Source organism: Anguilla anguilla, chromosome 4 (assembly GCF_013347855.1).
Source record: "Anguilla anguilla isolate fAngAng1 chromosome 4, fAngAng1.pri, whole genome shotgun sequence".
Classification (NCBI taxonomy): Eukaryota; Metazoa; Chordata; class Actinopteri; order Anguilliformes; family Anguillidae; genus Anguilla; species Anguilla anguilla.
The window spans coordinates 4,483,820-4,500,959 of NC_049204.1; the positions used below are offsets into that span (position 1 = coordinate 4,483,820).

The window sequence follows — 17,140 nt, forward strand, 5'->3', positions numbered from 1 at the left end:
CATGCATGCACACACACACACACACAGACACACACACACAAACTTCGCCTCCTACATACACTCACAGACATGTTCACATGCATGCACACAGACATGCGTACACACACACAAACCTCTTACATTCACCTACATACATTCACGTACACACACAGACAAGCAGACACACACACACACGTGCACAAACACAAGCAATTCTTCAACAGGGGGACATTTCAGTAGTTGGATTTCTTCAAGCAAATCTCAAACATCTGTGTTTTTTTTTTTTCTTCTTTTTTTTTTTTCCCCTCTTGGCTTCGAGTAAACTGTCCCCCCAGACAGGCAGTAATCAGACTGCATTACACAAGCATTTACACAATGTGCACTGTTTTGGGTTAAACACGGCAGATAGCTCAGATCAACATCTGAGCTATACACAGCTACCCAAATTCTGGGATTACAGAAGATTGTGAAATGAGAACAAATTGTTCAACCCCCCCCCCTTTTTTTTTTTTTTTTTTTTTTTTTTTTGCACAAGTGCTAAAACACTTGCCTCCCGCCGCTGATTGGAATCGGTTCAATTGTCAAAAACATCCCAGGAAAGTATTTTACGCAACAATGGGTCTTTTTTTTTTCCCCCATCGGGCGTGTCTGTCTCTCCTCCGTGGCACAAACATGGGAGTCTGTTTATGGCGGTTGCTCAGGATGTGGGTCATTAGGCGATGAGACCGCGATCGTAAAAGGTCAGTTCGGCTCGGCTGTGCGGTGCGGCCGGGCTCTTCCTGCCGGTCTGTACAGCGAGTGGACGGACCCTGCTGGGCGGGGAGGAGCCCCTGTGTGTTTTAGTCTCGGCGTGCGAATTGGTTTAGCTCTGTTGGTACACAGCTGTGCGAGAGCCTTGCGCTCTTTTTTTGTTCGCCGATCGCAAAAGACCAGAGGCGGCGCCTGTGAAGGGAATTAAGATAACGGCTCCTTTGATTGACAGCTCCAGAGGCACAGTAAAAAAAATAAATAAATAAAAAAATGCACGCGTGCGCACACAATCGCACGCAGACGCACATGCATAGACAATGAGCACAGGTATGCACACGCACACGCACACATTGACAACACACAGGCATGCACACGCACATACACATGCACACTGACACACGCATAGACGAGGCACAAAAGGCATGTGCATATGCACATGCATGTACAACGTACACAGGCATGTGCATACACACACAGACACACACATTGACAACACACAGGCATGCACATGCACACACACACACACACACACACACACTGATTCACACCCATAGACGATTCACACAGGCATGTGCATATGAGCGTGTATAGATGACACACACAGGCACACACACATGCTGACAGACGCACGCATGCATGCGCAAAAACACACACACACACACCAGAAGTTGTCAAGTGCACTGAAATGTCCGTAGCTGTTATATGCAGTAAGCAAGCAGGTCAGTTCCCTGCTGCCCAGAACTGAGTTTAAATGACTGAGTTTAGGTGACATGTAAAACAAAGACAGGACATTCCACTGTGGTGTGGCAGCGTTTTTGGACGTAACGCACATTTTTTCCTTTTAGCCTCTTGTGTGGATAGCGCTCGCATGTGGAAGAATTCCTGGCTTTCGTGTGCCTTCCTGAACCTCCTGTGAGTGTCATCTCTGTTCAAAGTACATATTTGTTTTGTTTCTTTTCTACAGTTATCTGTGTCATCGAGGCCTGATTTGGTCCAGGGGATAAAGAAAAGATGTGCAGCATTTTAAGAGGTAGCACACGGGTACCTGTTAAACCATTTCCAATTATCTTTGTATGCAAGCAGGCAGAAATGACAGACAATATAACTGATATTGTGTTGCCTTTAGGGAAAAAATAATAATGCTATAATTTCAGTCCCACCACTGATTTAAAATAATAATAATAATAATCTGTATTGATACAAAAGACTGAACAAGAGGTATTCAGCTACAAGCCCATGCACATGCAGTAGTTTATAAAAACTATTAACTAGAGGGAACGAGGGTTCCCAGTGAATTACTGCATGAACCTGTAGCATAACATCAGTGTACAGTCTAATATTTCCACAACAAAGCAGTAAGGTCTTCAGAAATGTAATCAAATTTTATTTTTCTTAATGCTGCAGTGTCAATAAACCAGTGTTTTCAGTCGATGTGCTTCTATCTGGATATGTGGGTAGTCGGGAGGACTTACCTGCTTATGGAATAACCACGCACAGCCTTCTGATTCCCTCGATTTTCAAATAGTCCTTTAAATCTGGCGCATGTCTTTCCTTTGAGAAGCTTGTACTTACCTGTACAACAGTGTGGAGTGAGCCTGCCTTTTGCTGTGCTACAATTTTTGTTCTGCCGTCGAGCTTCTGATGCTCTTTGCACATCACCGCCACCTAGATACCAGAGTCGGTATTACACTAGAATTTTAGCTCTTTTTTTTTTTTGGCTGAATGGCTGAAAACTGTTATCAATGCGGCGATAACTGTCACTGAATAGCAACGCACGAAAGGAACAAAGTAAACAGTCAAATATTCGGTAACAATGGGATATATGTAAAAAAATTAATTAATAAATAAAAACTAATTGGACTATACTGGTTAGTGCTCTTGTAGTGTGCATAATTTAACATTTGAATAATGTTATGTAAAAGTAATAGGACCTTGTTGTAGTAACTGATAGCTCACCATTTTAAAAGCTAAATTAGGAAGACAAAGGACATCTCTTGAGTGCTCCGTACGCATCGCAGTTGAACAGAGTAGCATACGAATAAAGGGCTTAGTCTTTAACATTTAAATTAGCCTAAGTCAATGGCTTGATGTTGCCCTTTAAGTATTGTGGGCTGGTGTATTACAACGGCCACAGTGCGGTCTTTGTGTCCGGGTCCTGTACATGAATAAGGAGCTAACCAGAGACTGGGAGCTAACAGGGGGCTGTGGACTATCTTCTCTTGACGATCTGCAGTAACTGACCCATGCTGGCAGTTTTGGCAGTATTATTTTCCCGTCACGCTTTTTCATAACGTAAAGGAAGCGGCGACTCCACGAAGCCAAGCTCACAGCGGCTAGCTATCATCTCGTTGTCCGATCTCCCGTCTTCAAGTGTTCAGACGAGCGATTCGCAAACAGCGAGCAGGCGGCGGCCTACTGTAGCTAAACCGCTGCCGTTCAACGGGAAGGAAGCGGTTCTGTCGCATCCACGCAGACGCAGCTACTTTCGATTTATTCTTCAAACGGCGCTTGGAGCTAGAAGTGTATTGGCCTTTAACCCTTCGAACCTGCAGCGCCGTGTAATAATATCAGCACGTCCACAAAGCCGCCCAGATGGAACTGAGGACATATCGCCATTTTTTTTATAACCTCCTCAGAGAAACCTCCAGAGAATTCATTCCGGGCCCGCCCCTGTGCTGATGGCTTTTGGAAGCCGTTATCCATCAGCAGATGCAGATTACTTATTACTGTTGAGCTTTACAGGAAGCTGTGATTGAGTCTTCCCTATTACAAGTGAATCACACACGCGCACACACACTCAGCACATGCTCGCACACACACACACAAGACGTGCACATGCTCAGCACTCGCACACAGGACACAAATGCACAGCATAAACACACACACACACACAAACAGCACACACAGGACACAAATGCACAGCATAAACACGCGCGCACACACACAGCACTTGCGCACACACACTCACAGCAACAGACACGCACAGCACACACACCATACACAGCACACACACACGCGCACACACACACAGTACACATGCACACAACGCACACACACACAGCAACGGTCACGCACAGCACACACACACACAGTACACATGCACACAGCGCACGCACACACATTCACGGCGCACAGCACACACACACAGAGTTAAGGTTAAAGGGTCAAGTCCTGCACGAATCAGCTTCATTGATTTCCCTCATCGATCGGCGCTGGAGGACTGCATGCCTAATTTATGAGGCCGCGCCACTGGGCAGGAGCTCCTGGGGTAGAGGAATGGGGGGGGGGGGGGGGGGCTCTGTCACTCGGGCTGTCCGTCTCATCCGCATCCTATCCAGCCACCTTCCCATAACCCCCCTGCTCTGTCTGCTCCTCGGTGCATCCCCACATCGATGCACTTCCTGTGCACCACTGCACTTCCTGTGTGTGTGTGTGTGTGTGTGTGTGTGTGTGTGTTCATGTACCGCAATCAGCTGCCATTGCTTGCTTTTTAACCGAAACCTTCTGCGTGTAACTGCCGGGTGCCTCTGCCAGGTTTTCCATTAGAAAGGTGATGTTTATCTCTGGTAAGACTTGCCGATTAAGGGAGGGGTAAGTGCGCCGCCGCTGGCTCTATCTGCACGCTCGTGAGAGAGGCCCCGACTTTTATTTTTGGTCGCTGCGAGTCGCCGTGATTAGCAGGGATATTCCTGGAATAACCTGTGATTTCACAAGCTATTGTGGAGCGGGGGTTAGGGGGTGGAGGGTGGGGGAGGGGTGGAGGGAAACAGCTGCAATACAGTATTCTGTCAGATTCGAGAGTTGGGTTCCAGGCCGGTTTTCGAGACTGTGGGAAAGGCCCAGCTAGCTGCTGGAGGGAGGGAGGGAGGGAGGGAGAGAGAGGGAGCGAGAGAGAGAGAGAGAGAGAGAGCTATATTTAAATAAAAATGAAAAATGAGAGCGGGAAAGGGCAGGGGCCTGGCAGAACCTCCGCTGTGCCGTTTGAAGGAGGGAGGGAGAGGAGGAGGGAGGAGGAGAAGGGGAGGGAGGGAGGGAGGAGGAGAAGGAGGGGAGGGGCTTTGTGTCATCTGCTCCCGAGCGATGAGAGCGCCTCCCCCAGGTGCCTCTGACTGTCCCGGTATGAGGGCGTGGCCGAGGGTGACCTCTGATGAGGGACGTGACCCTACCACACCCAAAAAAAAAAAAAATTGAGACTGTCCCCCAGAAATGGCCTGGCGGGTGTTACACCGGGGCAGAGCCTGCACTGCACTTTCCCAAATCTTTGCGTCCCACCCCCCCCCCCCATCACAAAGAAATCAGCAGCACCCCAGAACCTGGAAGCCTCCTGCGTGCTCACGCTCCTTTACAGACCTGGCTTCTTAAATCTCCTGATTTAAAACTAGCCAAAAGAAAAAAACAAAAAAACAAGAGGAGGGCACAATCCAGTACGGGAATTTCCTTCTCTTTTAGCCAAGCAGAGGCGAGGAGATGGTCCTAATTATTCGTATTCAGTTTTGTTTTTTTGCTTTTGTTTGTTTTAAAAGAAGTCAATGTTGAATTGCGCATACGCGCACACACACACACACACACACGCACACACGCACACACATGTGCATGCACACATACACACACATGTGCACTCACACACCCACACATACAGTGTACACACGTGCACGCACACACTCATGCACTCACTCACTCACACACACACACACACACAGGGGCGAGAGCTGGGGCAAAGGACAGTGTCTGGTCTGGAGGCGGGCAGTCGGCAGGCCCCAGGCTTGGAGCTGCAGCAGCAGCGGCAGCAGCAGCAGGAAGTGGTGTGGTCACGTGACCTCCACACTCCAGGGCAGGCAGGGGGATTTCCAGAGCAGGCGTGAGCCGTGAGGCAGACAGGAAGTGGGACAGGAAGTGGGCTGGCTGCACGCTGCGTTCAGCCCGAGGGCAGGGTCTGTCCTTTCAGACCCAGGTCTGTTTGCCAACTCGGCGGCGGGGGGGGGGCTGTTCTGGTTCTGCCACAATCCTACCATCCTGCCCTTTTCAACTCCTCTTTCTTTAAGCCATATTAATGACATAAAAGCAGAACATTTTTTTTTAAAGGGAGCTCAGCAGAATGAGATGGAAATGAACTATATTACAATACATCTCCCATTTCTGCTGTCTGTGGGTTCTCTCGGTGGTGATTTGCTTCACCCTGTGCCCCGGAAGTACCGATGCCGTGAGCAGGAGTCTGTTTGGCCGCTGAGTCTCTCCTGTTGATGGGAGCTGACTTCAGTTTCCCATAATGCCTGAGACCGACCTGGGTCATGTGCCACAGCTTACATTACATTACATTTATTTGGCAGATGATTTTATCCAAAGTGACGTACAATAAGTGCATACCGAAGGTCACTGGAGCAACTACAAAACACAGGTCCGATAAGGTACAATACTCATTATGTGACAGTTATTCATAGCCATGAACACATTTTAAGTCCAGTTCATGCAATAAGCAATAGGCTAGGTCAGAAAGTTTATGGTAAACCAAACTAGGAGGACTGACAATGAGCTACAACATCAAGATAATAATACAAGTGCAATATAAGTGCTGGGTGGAGGTACAAGTGTGTTAACATGAAAGTGCGACAGGAACAAATTAAAAGGACACAAGTGATAAGAGCGATCCTAGATTGGCAGCGCAGTGCAGAGTATTTGTGGTTAGTCCAGGTACAGTCCTGAAGAGATGCGTCAGAAGGCTGAAAAGAGGCGTTCCGGCAGGTTCCATGGGTCACGCTCGCAGTCTACACGTGACGGCGCTTGCGAACCCAGCCCCCACCCCCCCCCCTCGCTCTCGCGACGTGAGTTTTGATTGGCGTCTGTCGCGCGTGTCGCTGTTCCCACCCGGCTGTCGAGAATGAGGAAGAGGAAAAGGAAGCAGAGTAGTGGTTTTGCGTCCGTTAAGACTAGAGTAGGCTACGCTACAGTTTTCCGCCGCCATTGGGGTATCAGTGTCTCATCTTCAGCAGATGTAACATGCACCTGACTAGCCCCCCCCCCCCTTCACGTGCACACTGAGGTCTTCAGCAGGTACTCTTATTCTCCGGAACCTACAGAGATTACATTTTAGTGCATTTACGATCCGTTTATACAGCTGGATATTTAATGAAGCAGTTAAGATTAAGTTCCTTACTCAAGGGTACGATGGGTGTATTCAGCTTGGGCATTGAACCTGCAATCTCTCCGGTACAGCCCCAGTCCCTTAAAAACATTACACTACTACCCCAGTGATGTTACATGTTTATATCATACTAACTTAAATTTGCTTTTAATTCCAGGCATAAGTACACTTGACATAACGTTTTGTGTCAGTATTCTTTTCATAAGGTTTTAGTTTATTACATTTCTGATTATCATGTTTATTTAATGGCACTTGTCTCGTGGTATCTTTAAAATATGAATGTCAGTATTGTCCCGTTAACCTTATATTTTTTCCGTTGAGCTCTCTGCAAGTTCCATCAATGTTTCTCTAACCAGTGCTAAATTATTTGTAATTCATGAAACCCAACATACAAAGACAAATTAACTTTTATACCACAAAGAACGGAAGTGGCAACGGTTCCTGATATTTTTAAGATAGTGATGAAAACCTGCCAAACAATATTCGCACACAATGTAGCCTACCACAGAATATGTTACGGTTGTTGCTTTCTATTCTTCCATAGGCCCATTTGAAGGTAGGCTGCATTAAAGTTATTATATCGTAAGTTTTTATTTTTACTTTACTTGCACTTGATAATACGCGACAAGCCCATTCACTTTCTCTCTGTTGCGCCGCGCGTTGGTGGGTTTGCATTCTGACAGTTAATTTGCATGTGATATCTGTCACAATGTTTTGTTTTGTTCAGCGATATCAAAAGCGCGATGCATTTAATTTGGTGAGATCTGGCACGTTGGGGGAGATCATGTATATTTATGATATTTTTTCAAAATACCGCCTTCAGTTACCTACCATCAAAGAAAACGTCTGAGATGGTAGCCAGAGGAATAGCCTGTCTTCAGCATCGGGATAAAAAAAAGTAGATGGCAAGATTGTGTACAATAAAGCCACTTCTCTCCCAGCGCCGAGCAAATCCCTCTGTTATTCGTGTTGCCTGGAACAGCGGTTAGTGCGTATAGGCTACTCTTTGCACTTAGAATCTGCTATAGAAAGACAGCTTGAATCCAACGAACCTGGCAACACGGGACTTCCTTTTGGAATTTAATTAATCTCTGGTGAAATCGTGGAGATGAAAGCAATATGCATCATAATAGCGTTTTGGATGGGGGGGGGGCACCGTAGGTGTCAGGGAATATTTAGAAGAGAGGAGCAGATCGCGAGAGCGGGAAGATGAGTGGGGGGGGGGGGTGTTTGTCGGCGCGAGGCGGATTGCGCGTTCTATACCATCAACCCTTCAATAACGTGTATTATAGGTTTTTTTCCTTTTAAACAAATTACAGCGGGAGACAAAGAGCGCAGTGTTGGACTGGTGATTCAGCAACACAAAGCAATACACTGCAAAATGAAAAGCTCCACAGTAACTGACGTACAGACTACAGATTCCAGTACTGGCAGTGGGAAGGGCGGGGGGACACAACTGAACACTTAAGAATTGAATTATTGCTAAACCGTCGGGTATTTTATAAGGACAGCAATTTAAGTTAGATTTCCCTCTTCGGCGTTCATATGTATTTATAGATGTATTGTGGTTCTTCGGTAGTGCTGAGTTGTCTCCGCTAAGTGTATGACTTGTACCTGCTCCTTGAAGCTGAATGTGAGTTACGATTGAAAGACCACGCGCATATTGCGCCTGCGAGCTTTGGCCACGTTTAAATCGTATTGATCGTTTAACTGTCGACTGTAAAAAGTGTCGTCAGGGTTACGCATCCGTAGAGGTGTTCATTCATAGACACGTACCAATTTTCCCGGTCTGTTGCGTCAGCAATGTATTGGTTTATAGGCTACTGAAAGCTGCAGCGTGATGCGTAGGCCCGATCGTATGTGCCTGGTCGCTGGTGTGAGAATTTTGACGGATGTGGTGTGTGTGTGTGTGTGTGTGTGTCAGATTGGATAACAAGCTGAGTTCGCGGGAACGATGAGAATTTGATTGCTGTCGCTTGCTGGCGGCGTATTGCATGTAGGCCTACCGTAGTGCGCCGCAATAGTGTCAGTAGCCACGGTCTGCTTTGATCCGGGACGTGTGTTTATAGATCAATTCTGTACACCCATACCGTTCCCGGTATTCTCTGGTCTCTGACGTGATTGAAATTAGTCACGTGATGCCCCTGTAATCATGAGGAAAAGGGAGATCCAAACCGCGACTGAGTTCAAGGTGACACAGAGTGCGTGCATCTGTGTAAAACCGGTTTAGTGCACAGCGTCAAAACATTTCAGCACAACACAGAGATACTGATGTAATCGCTGGAAACCAAGTATTTCAGAAGGGAGCATGGATTAAATGCACGGAGTGAAATTGAAAAATGAATCGCATAGCTATTTGTTACATCACCTTTACATGTTGTACTTTACATGATATTGTTGTTGTTGTTGTTGTTATTATTATTGTTGTTGCTGTTATTGTTATTATTATTAATATAATAATAATAATAATAATAATAATAATAATAATAAAAGTTTTGTTTATAAACCCCTTCATACAATTGTGGGCCAGCGTGCACATTTTGTTTGTGTGTAATTTTGTGGTCAATACATAGCCTATCTATCTAGCTGGAAAGGTATTCATCTGGAAAAATCGAGTGAATAACTGCAGCGTATGTACGTATTTGCGTAATTACGTAATTACGTGGCTGTGTGCCGCAGTTAAGTTCGGAGAACCAACAGGAAAACGCCCTTGTTGCGCCCGGGCGTACCCGGCTTTTTCTTCATTGGCCTTTCTTGGGAGGAAAATGTAGCCCACAGTGCCTACGTACGTCAGGGAAAATAGTCATACTCGCACTGCGCCACTAGAGGGCGATAGTAACACATTTTGTAGATGAGAGAAGGATAGCTGAGTGACGACGCATATGATAATCATTCTTTCCCATTTTAGTTTTTTTTTTTTTTTGTGTGTGTGTCATTTCCGCGCCGTCTCATTGAGTGACTAAAGCTAATTGGCCATGCGTTTTTATCAATAAGCTGAATATAAACTGTGAATGCATGTTGAAGAGAACCACTTTTGCTAATGATAACTGGAGAGACCTATAATACAGTCCAGTTAAGTTCTTTGTCCATGTAAATATTGTTTTTTAAATAGATTTATTTGATTTCCCCCTCCTATTTTTTGTGGTTATTAAAGATCCTGTGGCCCTTTTCAAAAGATTAGGGGTACTTACCCTGGTGTCCTACACAAATTCCCACAGAAATGGTCTCTGTCTGGCTACATAATCATGCCCTAAATCTGATTGGCTGCCCAATCCCTTGCACTCCTGGTCCTTGTTGACTCTCCCACACTGAGAGCTCAGTTCCCCCGCCAGATAAAATGAAGGCAAGTCAAAAAAAAAAATGTAGATTTTACTTCTCCATTAGCCCAACTCTGATATCAGCGACAGAAGGGGACAATACTATCAAAGCCCCAAAGAAGCTGAAACTTACATTTGAATTCCGATTTATTCTATCCTTTAGTAAAAACAAAGTTTGTTTCAGACTGAAATGAAGACAGATATTGTGTAACCGCTGTAATGTAACACTGCTTTAAATGTTTGCCTGGTATGAGACTTTAAAGTCGTCTGTTGTGTGTAACATATGTAAATGGTAAATGGACTGCATTTATATAGCGCTTTTATCCGAAGCGCTTTACAATTGATGCCTCTCATTCACCCATACACTCACACACCAACGGTGCAAGGTACCAATCAGCTCGTTGGGAGCAATTAGGGGTTAGGTGTCTTGCTGATCTCCTGAGCTATGTCGCCCCGTGTGCATATGTGCAAATGTGTGGGATTAAACCACACTGGCTAATGGCATATAATACTGGCATTAGTTTTGTGGGAAGTTGTGAAGTTATAAGAATTGCATACGCTGAAACACGTGTTATTAACTGCTCAGCAGTGAAGATACACGTCTGATAGTAGTAATTAAAAAGTCAAATTTAAAGCGGAGAAAGTGCTATTAGGAGTGGTGAAAACACAAATTAATAGATGGCGCACAGTAAAATATCCAGTGCTGATTCGACTCTAAATAGATAACATTTTGGTCCCACATTCCCGAGTGGCACCAAATGTGATCTGTCAAGAGTTGAATTAACACTGTCAAGAGTTGAAGTAACAACTGGACGTTTTACTGTGTGTAACTGGCTGTGTGTATCCTCCCTGTCGCTTCACGCTGGAGTAAAACGCAAGAGGACTGTGCTGGGGCGACATAGCTCAGGAGGTAAGAGCGGTTGTCTGGCAGTCGGAGGGTTGCCAGTTCGAACCCCGCCCTGGGCGTGTCGAAGTGTCCCTAAGCAAGACACCTAACCCCTAACTGCTCTGGTGAATGAGAGGCATCAATTGTAGAGCGCTTTGGATAAAAGCGCTATATAAATTCAGTCCATTTACCATTTTACCATTTGACTGTGCTGACGCAAACTCTGCGATGCCGTAGCGCAGGTTTATGTCTTCATAACCAACCCCCGCTCCGGGAGATCCAGCATCCCGCAGGGTTTTCACTACAGCCCTAATTCGGCACCCCTAATTCGGCCCTGCTCGTTCTGCAGCTCGACGAGATCTCCGGTTGTGGAATGAGGCACGCTTTCTTTTTTGTCCTGTGGGGTTTATTCATTTTAACTTGGCACTCCTCATTCTGCAGCTCAATGAGATCTCTAGCTGTTGAATGAGGTGTGCTGTTTTAGGGTTGGAGTGAAAACCTACAGGGCGGTAGGTCTCCAGGAACAGGGTCGGGCAGCCCTGCTATAGCTGCTGAATGAGGTGTGCTGTTTTAGGTTTGGAGTGAAAACCTACAGGGGCAGTAGATCTCCAGGAACAGGGTTGGTTACCACCGGTGTAGAATATCTGCAGATTCCAGTATCTCCAGATATTCAGCTCCTTCTGCCCTCCCTATTAACTGTTACCATAGAACAGGGCTGCCCAGCCTAGTTTCTGGAGATCCACCGCCCTGTAGGCTGTCACTCCAACCCTAACAAAGCCACACCTCATCTAACGGTCTAGAGATCTCGTTGAGCTGCTGATCGGTGGAATCAGGTGTTCCAAATTAGGGTGGAAATGAAAACATACAGGATGGCAGATCTCCAGGAACAGGGTTGAGGAGCCCTGTTCTAGGATGTGCTTTTTGGTATCCGGAGATTCTTGCTGCTCCCCTCACCCCCCCCCCTCCCCCACCCAGTATATTTTCATGAGGTATATCAAACACGGCAAACAGAACTTTCAATGTACATTCACCGGCCACTTTATTAGGTACACCTGTTCAACTGCTTGTTAACGCAAATATCTAACCAGCCAATCACATGGCAGCGACTCAATGCATTTAGGCATGTAGGACATGGTCAAGACGATCTGCTGACGTTCAAACCAAGCATCAGAATGGGGAGGAAAGGTGATTTAAGTGACTTTGAACGTGGCTTGGTTGTTGGTGCCAGACGGGGCTGGTTTGAGTATTTCAGAGACTGCTGAGATTTTCACGCACGACCATCTCTAGGGTTTACAGAGAATGGTCCGAAAAAGAGAGAATATCCAGTGAGCAGCAGTTCTCTGGGCGAAAATGCCTTGTTGATGGGCAGAGGTCAGAGGAGAATGGCCAGACTGGTTCGAGCTGATAGAAAGGCAACAGTAACTCAAATAGCCACTCGTTACAACCGAGGTATGCAGAAGAGCATCTCTGAACGCACACCACGTCGAACCTTGAAGCAGATGGGCTACCGCAGCAGACGGCCACACCCGGTGCTAGCAAGTACCTAATAAAGTGGCCGGTGAGTGTACGTATAGTGTACGTATGCAGGAGGACGTATTTGAATTGCGTCTGTCTGCATACCCCTAGAGGAGAACCCAGGGAACGATAACGCTTACGACGGGACACGAGTACTCCTTACGTACTTTCACGCGAATGATTAACGGTCAGCGATACGCTTTCCTGTAACTGAGGCGGGGTAGAGTCACTGAAGGGCCCCTGTTCTGTACGGGACAGTCCCCTCGTCCTGAGCGTCGTCCTGCAATGACAGGCCGCGTCCTGCATTTTAACTAAAAAAAAAAAAAAAAATTCAAAACGTCGCACGAGGTCGTATGATTAGTAATCTCCTCACCGGCTCACAAGCCTCACTTCAGCTTTCTCTCACGCGCTGAGAATGGCATCGTATCGCAACGCTTGACAATATACGGACAGATATGCAAATTACTGCAGCTTTCAGATATGACTATGTAAATAGAAAATAGACACTGCCTCTCTCTTTTCTCTGCGATTTTGTGTGCCCAACTGTATACATTTTGGCACTCATCAGTGCAACCCACACCATCGAACGAGGGCGCAGAAAAGCATGCACCTCCCAGATGTACGTGATGTCACCCACTGCTTCTTTCGCTCACACTGCAGTTGAGTCAGAGGAAGACTATTTCATGTGTGACTCAACAGTTGGACTTGCAGGCACCTGACCTGGCCAGCAGGAGGCGCTAGCGCGTGGGGCGCTGGCCCCCAGGCAGACTGGATCCCTCTGGATCCCACACTGGTGAGCATTTCAGTGCTAACGGCTAATTGTACATCACTCTCTGGGGCTACGAGGCTAGCCAGTCCACGAACGGTAGGGATTGGATTTGATACCAAACCATAGGGGCCCTGGCCATTGGCTACCAAATCAATGCCTTAACACAGCAGTGCCCAATCGTGTGTCACGGACGGGCGATAGTACGCAGGTTTTTATTCCAACCAATCACTAACACCTGCTGATGTCACTAATTCGTTCCCTCCTCTCGGGTGTTAGTGATTGGGTTGGAATGAAAACCTGCATACTCTTGCCCATCCATGACGTGATTGGGCACCACCACCTTAACAGGATGAGCTGTGTGTCATTTGTCATTTTTAATTTTTTAAAAATTCCACATGTAATTGACCGCACTGCATCGCCTTGCTTGATTTTCCTGCATTTGTGGAGTTTGAATCTGGTCATCCTTACAATATGCTTAAGTTTCAAAGAAGAGCTATAATTGCTTTACTGTCCTACTGTGCCTCTAGTGACAAAGCACTGCACATTACCTGTGGAGTAGGGCTCACCTTAAATCACCTCCATACACTGCCTTCTGGAAGATAATGTCCTGCTCCCATTGAATTATGGTCACTGACTTCCAAAATTTGATAACGTCCTTCTGAGACCTGGCAGAACATTTTTATGTTTTTTTTAAAATGTTTTTAACATAATACAAGCATAATGGATGCCAAAAACATTTTTGGAGTGAAAATATTGCCAAAAAAAATTATTTATTTATTTATTTATTTTAATGTGCCTTGTTGTGTAGGTTTCGGCCTAGCAGAGCGTTTGGCTCTTGAGATTAAGGCCAGAGACTTTTGTCCCCTAGAGGGTAGGTGCCCTCACGCACCCAGAATAGTCACAACCTGTGGAAATGCAACTATTCAAGGCCTGGAGCTGTACTTCCTGTCTTCACAGCCAGTGAGCAGGAGTTGTCTGAGAAAGTTTTGAATGCTTGCAACCAATCACAGCGTTCCATTAGTGCCTCTCCCCCCCCCCCCCCCCCCCCCAGCTTAGTTGTCACGTGAGCTGTATTTTATTTCTCTTTTCCTGCTGTTTATTTTACCATAAGTGTGTCAGAGTATATGAATGCCCCGTCCGCTTAAATGATCATGATGTTTAACTTGTTTATTTTTTCCCTTGACCCGACCTGACATTGTGCTGGCTTCCACAGTGGTATCTGTGGGCATATACATATCCTGTTTTCAGAACACAACACTGACTGAAGGGGTATATATATATATATGTGCATGCACGTGTGCGTGTATGTGTGTATATACAGATGGGTGACATTAAAGGAATAACCTGAATAACTGAATGGAGAAACATAACGAATGCAGATGCTTTCATACAGGTGTACTGCATGATACAAACAAGCAACTAACATCCTATCATGCTCTGTGATATGTATACAAATGCTGAGCAGGCCCAGCTGACCTCGATTTTGGATAAAGATTGCAAGAGGAAAAGATCTAAGTGACTTTGAAAGAGGGTTCATTATTGGGGCAAGGATGGCAGGAGCTTCAGTCACAAAGGCTGCTCAACTGGCTAGTGTTTCAAAAGGAACAGTGACTAAACTGACATCTGCATTTAGATCTATGGGGAAGACATCAATAAATAGGGTCCAAAATTTTGGCCAAACGTGCACATTCAGTGACCATGATGCTCCTGCTTTAGTGGTGATATGTGAGGAGAAACAAAAGTGCAACTCCTCGTAGGAGACTGAGAATGGCCTTCGCAGTCACCAGATCTCAACCCAGTTGAACACGTGTGGGAAATTTTGGACCAGAGTGCTAGACAGCACTCTCCACCACCATCATCAAAACATCAAACAAGGAAATCTCTTTTGGAAGAATGGTGTTCCATCCCTCCAGTAGGGTTCCAGAGACTTGTAGATTCTGTGCCAAGCTGCACTGAAGCTGTTCTGGTGGCTCATGGTGGCCCAACACCTTACTAAGACACTTTATGTTGATTTTTTTTCCTTTAATTTGTCACCCATCTGTGTGTGTGCATATAAGAAAATACTACATGCTCCATAATCTCATAGGACAGGAAAGAAAAGGCTTCAGTATATGCATGATGTGTCTATTCATGATGTTTGTATGCATCTTGTGAGCTGAAAGTACGTCACTTTGAGTAGAATGTGATTCTGTCACATTCTTGTGAATTTAATGCATCAAATGAATTAATAGCATCAAATTTCATTTTTTTCCCCCGTTCCATCAATAATTAATTGAAATTTTCACTTGTATAAAGTTGTAAAGGAGTTCATTCCTAACGTTTCCTCGAATACTTAAGACATGCCAATGCTGCAGTTTGTAGTTTTAAACATGTTTAAACATGTGTAGGAGCATCCGAGGTAACCTAATAGTTGTCTGTCATACTTTCAGTTTAGCTGATATTTTCCCATTATGTTGTATGTATTATGATTGTAACAATAGTGAGCATTATTGTATAAATACTACTACTATGTTTGATATATTATGATTGTAATAATAGTGGGCATTATTGTATAAACTACTACTAATAATGATAATAATTATTTTTTTCGCTTTCACTAATTAAATCTTTTCCAATTAAATGCGTGAACATTAGAACATACGAAAGTTAGTGAAATGGAATGGAGCACCTCACGTGCTCTCTCTGGCGCCTCCATTTAATATAAAAGCTCGAATGCGGCAGGTGGAGCACGTGCACAAAAAAGATAAATACGGGGAATTAAAATTAACACGTAGCAGTTTAATAATTACCGAAAAAAACTGTTCCATGTCACCCTACAAATTGAGGCACGTTGATTTGTTCAAAACGACTGTAATTGTTTGTGAAATTCTTTAATTTTATCAAATACAACACCAAGAGTAGGCTACAATATAATTAAGAATGAATAAACGAACATATGTCAATGTCTGGGGTTTAAAAAAAAAAAATTGCACTGCTTATATTTATAACGTTGATAGCCTAACAGCCAAAATTGAAAAACAGTTTTTTTTCCCCAAAATCTTTCATGTTTATTTCATAATCTTCAATTTATCCTGTATTTATTTATTTATTTATTTTTTGGTTTTAAAATGTCCTGGAGTATTACTCCTGTAGGTTCCAAGTGAGTCTTTTTGACGTGTATTTTCCCGATCCGTACAAGAAATTATTTTCCATGTTTTAGTTGTGCCCAGGAGTAAGTTAAATTGATAGACTTTAAAATTGTCCAATCAATGGCCGCAAAGCGTCAAGTATGTGTTCGCTCCGGCTACTCGACCAATGACAAAGGTTCTTTACCAGACGCATTTACAACCAAGGCAAATTTTGTTCTACGAATGAGCCATACTGGTAGTGTAAAAGATATTCCTAACCCGTCCAAATATATTCATTTTTCAGTCCTTAGAGTATATGTGCGGCTTTGTTATTCACATTTAACTATCATGTGAATTAAGATTCTCGTCAGAGAGTATCTTGTACATGGTTTTAACCGAGTGTTGAAATCGTCGTATGGTTTCGAACTTCCATTTTTGTTGTGGCTTACAGCTATTTTTCAAATAAACATTTTTTTTGTTTTGTTTTTATATGTCAATATATACGTTATGTTTGGATAAAACTTAATTGCTTTGCTCTTATATTCACGGGCACAAAAAACAAACTTCGAGTTTAACAACGTTAGCCCTTTCGCGGTCGTGCTTAGGTGCGCGAGCGCCGTCGACCTTCACTTTTTTTTTTCTCGAGCTGAGTCCACAAACTAATGTACTTGAACGCGA

The 17,140-nt window shown here is 44.7% G+C and overlaps 1 long non-coding RNA gene across 1 annotated transcript; it reads right to left on the reverse strand.

Moving 5' to 3' along the window:
• Positions 1 to 285: 285 nt before the first annotated feature.
• On the reverse strand, positions 286 to 2,873 carry LOC118224708. The gene is made up of 2 exons (XR_004764683.1): positions 2,202 to 2,873; positions 286 to 921 (listed from the first exon to the last, which is right to left on the reverse strand). It is a non-coding gene; the product is annotated as an uncharacterized LOC118224708 (long non-coding RNA).
• Positions 2,874 to 17,140: the final 14,267 nt, after the last annotated feature.